We start from the raw sequence: 12,189 nt of genomic DNA, 5'->3' as shown, positions 1-12,189 counted from the left end.
AGTTTCTGTTGTGGAGAATGCAGTTTGAGTTTTTGTCAGCAGTTCAGAGAAGTTAGTTGCAGAGCAGACTAAGGTAGAATCGTCGGCATATTGAATGATTTTTGCATCTGGAATAGCAGTGTGGAAGTTATTGATGAAAATGTTGAAAAGCATGGGCCCAAGGATAGATCCCTGTGGTACACCTGTAAGGGTAGGTAAGAAGGAAGAGGAGTTCTTCCATTTGACTGCCTGAGATCTGTCTGATAGATAACTAGAGAACTAGGATAGAGTTTTTGTTGAGAGGTGAAGGTTTGAGAGATAGCAGAGTAAGTGGTTGTGGGAAAGAGTGTCAACTGCCTTAGACAGATCTAGTAAAACAGTAGAAACTAGGAGTCCAGAGTCTCTGGCTTGATTGACAGTTTCAAGAAAGGAGAGAAGGGCAGTTATGGTGCTGTGGGCTGGGCGAAAACCATGCTGGGTGGGTGTGAGAAGATTGTTTTGGGTTAGGAATGGCATAAGTTGATGGTGAATGCATTTTTCAAGGATTTTAGCGATTGGGGAGAGCAGAGCAATGAGGCAGAAATTAGAGACACTTGTATTTTTGCCTCCTTTATGGAGTGGAATGATATAAGCTGAGCACCAAAGTTTGGGGATGTAAGATTCATTTATGGATCTGTTTATAATGATGCTGATTGGGAGAGCAATACCATCTGCAGCATATTTTAAGTAGGGGGAGGGAATATTGTCAGGAGCATTATTGCATGGTTTGAGTTTGGAAAGGAGTTTTTTTATAAAGTTTGTGGAGATGGGTTTAAGCTCAAACAGAAGAGGAGGGCTGTTAATAGAGTTTGGAGGCTGAGAGTGAAGGGTAGTTTGGTTATTGTTAGGAAAAGATTTGGTAAGGGCAGAGATGCTTTCTATGAAAAATTAATTGAATTCAGTGCCTAGTTCTGGGTCAGATTTGCTTGGGTCAGGACAGGGATTATTCTTTGAGCCTGGATGGAGGAGAGAGTTTATAGAATTCCAGAATTGCTTTGGGTTTTTTATTGTTATTGGACTGGAGCTTGATATAGTAGGATTTGTTTGTCCTTGGTGATTAGCTGTTTTACTAGGTTGTAGAGCTGTTTATACTGAAGCAGGGTAGTGGGCAGTTTATTATTTTGGTAGAGCTTCCAAAGTTTGTCTCTTTGGTGCATAGCCTGTTTTGTTTGTTTGGAAAGCCATGGAGCTATGTTAGTTTTTATTTGTTTATACCTTAGGGGGGCTAGGGAGTTTAGAGTGTCAAGGAAAATGGAGTTGAAGTAGTCTATGGCTTTGTCAAGGGGAAGGGTTTTTAGAGTTTGCCAGTTCATTTGTTTAAGTAAGTTTGAGAAAGTGGTGGGGTTAAAGTTGGTGAGGTTACGAGTGTGAATGTACTGATGTTGGTATGGGGAAGAGCTAGTGGAGCGATGGAAGAAGGCTGGGAGGTGGTCACTAATGGTATCTGGAATTGTGCCTGAGTTGGTTATTTTGTTAGGATTTGAGACTAGGATCCAATCTAAAGTGGAACCAGGGGGATTTGTTTTATTAGGTCGAGTGATAGAGTGGATTATTTGAGTAAAGTTGTAGAGATTGATGGATAGGGATGGAGAGGGGCTAATTATTTTGTTCCAGTCAATATTTACATCTCCTAAGATATAAGTTTCATAGTTAATTTTTGTGGATGCCCGTAAGAGAATCTCATTGAGAGCTGAGCTATTATTACCAGGAGAGATATAGATGGCAATGAAGCAAATATTTTTGTGCTTGTTTAGCTTAAGTAGTCCAGCAGTTAGTTCGGTATTTTGGAATTGTGGGATTGGAATTTGGAGGGGAATTAAGGTGAGGAGGTTAGAGTAGACTAGGGCAGTGCCACCACCTTTTTTTTCCTAGTCAGTCATATCTGAGAATATTGTATCCTTGCGGCAGGATCTCTGAGTCGGAGATGAAGGGTTTGAGACGAGTTTCAGCTATGGCTAGGATGTCAGGTTGGTTGTGGTTTGGCCAAGTATGGAAGTGGTGAGCTTTGTTACAAAGACTCTGTGCATTGATAGTAATGATCTTTAGGTGATTAATGTGGGAGGAAGAAGTTGAGGGGTTGGTGTTATTACAGTGAGTAGGACCGGGGTTAGGATGGATATCACCGGCTTGGATTATGTTGTTGAAGGGAATGTTTTTGAGACTTTTTGGTTTGCTAGGAATGTGTTCAGGGAATTTTGAGATTAGATTAGGTGACAGTATTTTAGCTTTGCAGGTGAAGAGGAAGAATTTAGGGTGGAATAGGTGAAGAGGGTTGGGCTGAATGAGAAAGGGGGAGAGAGAGTGGAAATGTGAGTAATAGTGAGGATGAGGATGGAATTGTATGGAGGTTACTTTTGTGGGTAGTAATGGATGAGTAAGGGAGGAATATGAGCTAGCATAGCATAAGGGAATTAGGAAGAGAGAAAGGAGACACTGGACCTCGAAAGTGTGGTAATTTAAGGAGGTCCTGTTAGATGAGAGAGAGAGATAAGTGTAGATGTGAAGGGGAGAGAAAGGCATTACATAAAGGTCAAGCAGGTAATGTAGCAAAAGGCCTTGTGCTGTACCCACTTGTGTGGGCATTTAGAAGACTGTGATGTTAATGAGTGGTATCAATGTGTGCATGTTAACAAGTGTGATGCAGGATGGAGTAAAACATGGACACATGCATGGGACTGTCTGTAAAGCCATGGACAGGTAGGTATTACGGAGATATGTGTGTGTGTGTGTGTGTGTGTGTGTGTGTGTGTGTGTGTGTGTGTGTGTGTGTGTGTGTGTGTGTGTGTGTGTATGCTGTTAAGCAATGCTGTACACATTTTAACGTGAGGTTATTGTTTTCCCCCACAGGTGGCGAGGTGGGTCAGGGTCCCTCCTGCACCCAACCTGATGTAGGTGTCCATACAGACACCAATGATGATGATGATGATAATGTTGAGGCACAGGTGGGGTTGTCAGGGGCCGACACTGCACCAGCATTTGACATCCCCCTTTTAGCCACCCCACCCCCGCACACAGTTACAGTGCCAATACACACCCCATCACCAGTGGCCACTGGACATCATGCCCCTGGCATAAGCAACATAGCTGCAACCAGCAAAAGCATGTTCCAGGCTGTAATGGCAGCACAGGCACATATTGAGTGTTACACCAGACAGGGCCTTAGGCTGCAGAGGAGTGCACTCACATCTGTAAGTGACAACCTCCGTAAACTGTTGGGTGCCATCCGTGCTTCTACCGAGTAAGCAGATAGATGGCATAATGAGCTGATGGCCCTCATCAGTCATAGTGTGTCCGTGCTTCAACATGTGTTGTGGATGCGGCGACACCCCCATGGACGTGGGCCAGCAACACCATCAGCTGGCACTCAACGTGGGCATGCTAGGACAACAAGAGGCTCCCATAGTGGCAGTAGCAGCCCTGGCAGTGCAAGGGGTGTGCTGCCCACTCCATACCACAGCAGGCCACATGCACGTGGTCCTGGCCAATCCCAGGAGGGATGTGGTACCAGCGGACAAATGTCATTAGCAGGCGAGAGTAGCACTTCAGCGCCTGAACCTGCATGTGCCAGAGGAAACCTGGCAGGCACAGTCCACTTGTCCGTGGCCAGAGGAGTGAACTGCACACCCTGGCAGGTATGGTCTGCAGCTGTCCATAAACAACTCTGTAGGGCAGCCACAAGGCAGAACTGTGTGCATGCATACCCACACACTATGCAAACACACCTAGGGCAACCTCATACCTACACACACCACATCACCTCAGCCAGTTCACCAGAGTACACCCCCTCACCCACGGTGACTGTACACCAATGTACCACAGTCCTGCAGTGTAACAAGTTGTAGGGTGTAAATTATGAGGCATATTTGGCAGGTAGTGTAGCGGTCCAGCAATGATGCCTTCTAGCTGTTAGTAACACTGCTTGGCTGTGGTCTCTAAAATAATATGCAATTGTGTTGTAGGTGTGCATGTGTCAGCACGAGGATGCCCTGTGCATATGATGATACCTTGTGCCCATCCCTGTCATCCATATCATCAATACAGGGACAGGCTGATATGGTTCTGATGCACATGGTGACTGTACACCAGTGTACCACAGTCCTGCAGTGTAACATGTTGTATGGTGTAGAGTGTGAGGCCTATTTGGCAGGTAGTGTAAACGTCCAGCAATGATGCCTTCTAGCTGCTATTAACACTGCTTGGTTGTGGTCTCTAAACTGATATGCAATTGTGTTGTAGGTGTACATGTGTCAGCACAAGGATGGTCTGCAGTCATATTGCACAACGAGCATGTCACTGTGCTGACATCATGGCAGTGACATATCTTGGGTACAGTCAAACACATTTCACAGGTTGCTATACCAGGTATTGCCTGTGCCACATGGACAGATGGCCCACTGAGGCATGTATACCCTGCCACTTGATGTAGACTCATCCACATACATGCACACTGTTACTTGCCAACACTGGGACTAGATCCCCTACCTAGCAATGTCGTGATACTGATGTGTGTTGCTTACATTGCACAAACACTGCCTTAACCACTCTGTATCCAAACATACTTTGTTCTGCCCAGCAACACAATGAGCAGCACTTGGAGGTCATGAACTCAGGGTCCTTTATACTGAAGTCAAAACACATGACCACTCGCCATGACCACTGTGGGGACAGCTGTTGTGTTACAAATATAGCTGTCATTACCAAAATTGAGTGATATTGAGCACTTGCCTTTACGTCCTAGATTGTGTAGTCCTTGTCATTAATATGACTGTTGCATTACTTTTTATTTTATTTTATTTTACATTTGTTGACCAGGATAGTCCAACTGGAAGCATGTCCGTTTTCAGCGGAGGCCCGGGGAGAAAAGCTCCAAGGGTAAGCAGATACAGCATTACATAATACAAGCATTACATATTACAAACAGACTATTTACAGAGATTACATAAGTAAGCAAGTGGGATATATGTGGGAGGGTATACACAACCATGACAGGTATATGGCTGTATACATATAAGTGTATAGATGTCTACATGTACATACACAGGTATACAGATACATATGTCTGTATATGGTTCCCCTTCATATGATCTAATTTCTCTAAACTCGAAAGTCATAAACTCGAAACCAGTATCTCGAATTTAGAGAAACTTGAACATATGAAAGGGACAAAAAAAAACACCTTTCAAATGTTTTTGCAGTAGGGCCCCTGCACCCCCACTCCCTTCTACTTAAATATACCTACTCCAAGATCGCACTATAGTGAAGGAAAGGGAAATCTCCCATTCCACGCTATATGCATAAGTGCAAAACAGAAGATTTTCCATTCCTCTGCTATAGTGTGGTCACAGAACATTCACATTTAAACTGCTAGGGTACAGGGGGACCTGGCCCCCTGCAATAAGGTAAATTAACTTTTTATTTTTTTAAACCTAAGGCTCCCATTCACAATTTCAAGTGAATGGAAGTTCGAGATTCTGGTCTCGAGATTACGAATTTCGAGCTTCCATCCATTCGATCTTGTGAAGGAGAACCTGTATACACATCTGTATAGTGCTACATATATATGGCCATGTGTATACCTCTTCGTATCTACATGTGTATACATATCTATACATATGTGTATCTATACATATGTGTATATATAGGTATACGTATATGTACATATAAATACATGTGTATATAGCTATATATGTATGCACATCCTATGTGTACAGATATGCCTAGTTATGTTGATATATATATATATATATATATATATATATATATATATATATATCTATAACTATATGTGCATACATATCTATACCTACTACTGTCGATATATCTGTAGATATCCAAATGTATATTTGCCTATGTATCACTATCTGTATATGTGTAGACATATATTGCTCTGTATATGTATATATCTGGGTATGTATATGTATATCTATATACATATACATATCCATCTATATATGTCGATATGTATATGTGTAATTATATATATATATATATATATATATATATATAGATGATTATATGTACAGATATTTTAACCATATGTCCTGGACATGGAGTGTAGCCCTACCCCAGCCCCTATAGTCCCAACGTTGTAGTGCAAGTGGATGTCAGGTATGTATGGCAGGTATTTTGGTAGACTATTGCTACTGTAATTGGGATTGTCTTCACAGACATGGTGTGTGTGGGAGGTCACATCTGCTTTCTACATGTGTGCAATTGGCTACTGACAGACATCCTAAGGACATCCTAGTAAAGTACCACTGCTAGCACATAATGCCCCCATGGACTGCAGCAGAGATATTGGTCAATATATGTGGACATTCTGAAACACTCTTTACAGTCCAGAGGTATACACAGAACCCCTTAGTGCTAAACATGTGTAGCATGCATGGCAATATGGATGTTAACAGCCATGTAGATGCGTATAACACATAATGACTGGTATACATATGCCACCATAGGTTATGCATTCACACACCCCTGTCTGGCCTGACACATAAAAACCACTGGTACAGCGGAGCCATGGCCACATACTACCCACTAGATATTGACATACATATGTACATCATCCCACTGCTCTGTCTGACATACATGACTGTTAAGGGAGGCCTGACAGCAGTACATCCAGCAAGTATCTGCATCTGACATCTCACTGGATAAGTACACTAAGCTGCTAGACATGTAACATTGCACTGTGCAGGCCACAGGCATACTGGCCCAAGACTGGCCTACATCTCCTATGAGGGAATGCACATGTACCTGCATATATAGCAGGCTCTGCAGGCATGTCACAGCACAGGGTAAGATACACCTGTGTGAAGGTGCATAACCACATTCAATGTGAACACAGCCACAGTCACATATGGTAAGCTAGCATAAAAGTACACTATATGGACTATCTGTTCAACATCATCCTCATATGTGCCACTCACAGACTAACCCTACATATACTGGGCTGCTAAACGGTGTGGTCTGCTGGCTGTCTGTGGTATGGATCATGTGTGTGTATGGCCCTAAAAACATGTAAGCCAATACAGTAACATACAGTGGTGCAGCATGTAACATCAGATAGGACAGGACCTATAACAGTGACATCTAACACAGTCTGTACACAGGCTAAAGAACATATTAACAATACATGCACTGTCGACATTCAACATAGTTACACAGACCACAGTACTGTACAAATGATCCCAGAATGTCCGGGTTATGTCCTCAAATATAACCCGTACTGTACATAACATGTGTAGCATTCTGATATCTCACTGGCTTGCTATCAGATATGATGACACTAACGATGGTGCACGGCATATGTACAAAGGTTGACAGAGTTGTGGATGGAAGCACATACACAGGGCCAATATTGACATGTTGCTGTGATAACCTCATACATGTACTGTTGTAACAGAGTTTGTTGCAACATGTATCCTATGAGGGATATGAAGTCAGTAACTGTCACAGCTTTCACCATCTACAGACTGCAATCCTTGCACTACCTTCTGCAGTTCACAGATACATGCTCTGTGGGTAACACATGACACCAAGGGCACAACACACTGCCCAGTCTGCAGATGACCCTGCAGATGCGGATTCCTCATAAACATAGAACTGACATGGCATGTATTACAACATGTAGGACAGCCATATCTACACACACACTGTTAAACCAACATTACTCCACATGTAATATAGAAGCACTTACAGTCTGTAGTCAGGTCAAGCACATTCCCGTTCTGTGTGTTGCCCTGTTTCCACAGTGTATGTTTTTAGAGGTAAATCCCCAATCCATCTGAGATGCTGTTCGTCAAACAGCAGATCTAGTTCCTGCCCCCAGTGAATATAAAGGGCCAACACCAACATGATGTTCCTAGATATTGGAGTTTATTTCCATGCAATTGGCTAAGGGCATGTTACCAGAGCTGTTCAACATGCACTCAGCTAGAGGAGGACTGCAATTGGTGCAGACACCATCAGCTGATCATGACCATCTCTTACAAAACACAAGCTGCAGCCTAAGCAAAGCAGGTGTACATCTTTACATCCACCAGAGAGGGTGTGAGAGGGAGAGACAGAGATAAAGTATGTCAGGGAAGGTGTGGGTGAGTAAAACCTAAGCATGTTTGTGTCACATATCTACCAGTGCAGGGTTTCAACACCTGACAGACTATGCATAGCTATCACATGATTATGCAGTTATTGCATGCACCACATAGCTTACATGTTGTTGAGCTGTCCAGACGTATATGTGCTGGTGAGTGACATCTGCAACACTGTTGTGATACAGTAGGTGTAGCACATGAGCCTGTCCACATGAACAGGTGTCAGTGTCAACATAGCCACACCCTCTAAGGGACTCATACACATTGCCACACTTGGCAAGGTAATGAATACCCTTCCTAACCAGTTACTTTGCCAGAATACAGTAATGCATAGGTATCAAATGGCTCACAGGGGTTATCCTGGGGTTCTATGGTCAAAGGGTATGTGAAGGTGTCTGACATTAGAGAACATGCTTCAGTATGCCAATGGGGGTGGTACTGGGTGTGAATGTGGTTGGACGCATCATACACCACACAAACAGACACAGGGTGGCAGTACCGATGTGCATGTGCACATTGCTTCATGGGTGTGTAGTGGTTGGCTGTGCTAGATGGATGTACAAAGGCTAGGTAAAGGGTATACCTTGGTCTGCATTATGGCTAATAGGTGTAGTGTCTGGAATGACCCACGAAGGTGGGTATTGTATTCACCATCCAGTCACCTGGGTTACTATTGTGCGTAGCTAGTGCTGTGCAATGCTTGCATGTATGTGTTTTATATGCCATGACATGGATGGTCTCTGAGATGTGCACATGTCCCACATTCATGTACAGTGGCATATGGAAGTGTACCTGGTTTGTCTGGCCCATGTTGTGTACACAGAATGTTATCATCAGATGTGACAGTCCCACCCTCATGTGGTGGGGCCAGGTAATGGACAGCAAGTTGACCCTCATCCTACATTGATAGCATGCTACAGGTATTCCCTGGTGTCAGTGGCATCTGTCCATACAGCGCATGTGTGTAAGGCATGGTATGTCCTTTGAGGATCACATTTGATGGAACCACAGTTGTTGCAGGCATCCAGTGGGAAACATACCGAAGGTGCACTGTCTGCAATTATTTGCCTATCGTCCTGATGGACAGGGTGCCATGCCCTCTGTAGGCCACTGCATTCACACCATATTTACTATCAGTTGCCAATGTGCAGTGTACTACACTCATATTGGCTGTTGCCTCGGCATGTGTCTGTGTATGACACATGGGTTGAGAGTATGCTCTGGGTAATACTGGGGTTGCTAACTGTGATTGCCTGGCCTTGATGTCACGTGTATGGGTATGGATTTGCCCCCCAACCTCTTGGCTATTTCACAGTTGTTATCCCTGTACAGTGGACATTGTGATATATACTAGGGCCACAATATAAAAAAATTGCAAAACCAGCTCCACATTGGGCCCAGGTGTCACACACTCACAACCACCTCCACACAGGATATGAGTTACAAACATACACATACCTGTCATGTCTGGAGTAGAAGCCCTATCTAACTAGTTTATTATACTATAGCACTACGCAGTTATAGTATGCACCACAGAGATTACAGAAGTAATTTTTCCCCAAAGGTGTATATCACATTGGCTGACATCAGCAGGATTGCCAAAGTAGGGCATTAGACGTGTACTGAATGTGACTAGCCTAAAATGCATTGCTCCCTACACAGACATGGGAACACACACAAAACATCCACAGCCATGGGTATAGAACCCCTAACAGAGATCAATATCACACTACAGCATGGAGCTGTTACAGGACACACCATGGGGATTACTGGAGAACTCCTTCCCCCGAAGGTGTATAACATTGGCTGACATCATATATATATACATGCTACATCTCAACAGCTTACTACAAAATGTCAGTCTCACTAGCAAATGCTCAAAACTTATACACTTGTGCAAGGCCTTGGATAGCTTCTTAAAGGTACATACACACATTGATCTACAATTCAGTGATGGCAAACCTATGACATGCATGTCAAAAGTGACACAACACAATGTTTTGGGTGACACACCAGGGATCACCAACACTCGAGTTACTAAAGACACTCCCCAGGATTCAAGAAGCTCGGCGCAAGGACAGTTTTAGCTTTGTGCCGAGCATCTCCATTACAGATGGTGCAGCAGCACCATATGAATATGTATGAGGGTGCGCCGCTGCACCCTCGACATGCACAGGAAATGTGTGCGAGTGCAGGGGGTGTGTACAAGTGCTCTACAGAGGCCTAAACATGCGCCGATAGTTGCACAACCTACTATGCTTACTATTACAGCCGCTTCTAATAGTAAGTCAGTAATTCAGTGTCCGTTAATACCGAAATGTAAGCTAAGCATAAAAGGGTGTCCACGAACAGTAAAATAAAATCAAAGTAGTAAACACACAAGCACATAATGGAATGTTGAGCCCCATCCATAGAACTTTCATAATTAGATTCCCCATGTCCCTATTATACATTTGTATTTCTGTAATATCGAAAGTGTAAGCAAAGGGCAGCGTGTTTGCATGTTGCTGCGCTCCGCCGAGCTTAGCTTACACATCAAAATCATTCAAATAGAGAAAAACAGGCAGAATCAACGTAAACATCAATAGTGTAGTGTTTAAAGCATCCGCCTAACGAACAGGCATTCACGGTTAGATTCCAACAACAGCACATATCATTTTCCATGTGGAATGAATGTCATTTTGCTGTAAAACTGACATAAGAGTATCGCATGAGATGTTTAACTAAATGTCATTCAATCAAAGTGGCACTGCCACAATGAATAAGGCACTAGTAAGCAGGTGTAAGCACAAATAAGCAGCAGTAAACATATATAAGTACCAGTAAGCAAGTCTGAGTGCACTTGCATTGGTCTAAGCAGTGCCCAGCACAGGAAATGTATATAAGTATGTACAGATATATATATATATATATATATATATATATATATATATATATATATATATATAGATATATATATATGAAGAATGAATGACATAACAATAAAGCATACAAACAGAATGAGAAGGGAATCAACAGCAACCCCAGTATTATATAGCGCTGTCACCATATGTCGTATCAAGCTGGGCAGGAGTGAGCAAAGCACTGCTACTCACACCACAGGCAGGATATTACCAGTGGAAGTAACATTGTTGATCTGCTAAGTCTACTTTACAATCAGAGGGTAGTCCCAGGTGGGACTACCCAAAAATTGATAGGATGTTTGGCCATCCGACCATTACACAAGCAAGGGCAGGTATGTTCAAGGACTAAATGGTGGGAGAGCCTGAGAATACATGGGTTGGGACAACATACATGTAGGGCCCCTAACACTCGCGAGAGGGCAATGTGTGGAGGTGTGTCATGGCTGCGATAGCAACTGGACAATGGATGGTATGCGTGTATGTTGAACTCGGGTGGGGTGGAGGAACTATGGGTATGAAATTATGGATACAGGTGTGTCAGGGTTGTATGCTATGCTTGTATGTTGAACTCGGGTGGGTGGAGGAACTATGGGTATGAAATTATGGATCCAGGTGTGTAAGAGGTGGATGGGCTGGTTATAATTGGACCGCCTCATGGAGGTCAGCGAGTTTGTTTTAAGTATATATGTATACACACATGCATGCATTTATATGTAGATGTACATTCTCTGTAAAACATTCATTCCATTTGCAGAAATAAATAACATGAATGTGCCCTTAAAAATCTCAACAGTAGATAGAATAATAGGTTGTGCATAAGAGGGAAGGGACAAAACTGCTAAAACACGGAATTGTGTACAATGTCCGAAGTCAGTGCTGTGCTGAAAAAATCAAATGTGAGGACTTTCTCACACATGGAATCATTCCTGTGATCTGCCTGCTATGGTAACCCCAATTACTAAACTGGTCTATTTGTAATAGAATTATGCCAAACTCATACATAATTAGGCTCTCATGTGTAACGTGTGCACTACCATATAGTCATACTTATTAATTTATTTTAGTATCATCTAAACAGGTGTAAGGATATAATGAAGTATAGAGTCTAATCTTGAAATAAAGACATGCGTGTCCCATGTGGGACAACCCAAAAATTGTGAATAATTTGTGAA

This window comes from Protopterus annectens, chromosome 2.part2 (genome assembly GCF_019279795.1).
Source record: "Protopterus annectens isolate FY-2018-M chromosome 2.part2, PAN1.0, whole genome shotgun sequence".
NCBI classification, from domain to species: Eukaryota; Metazoa; Chordata; order Ceratodontiformes; family Protopteridae; genus Protopterus; species Protopterus annectens.
Note: the sequence above shows the minus strand (reverse complement) of the source record.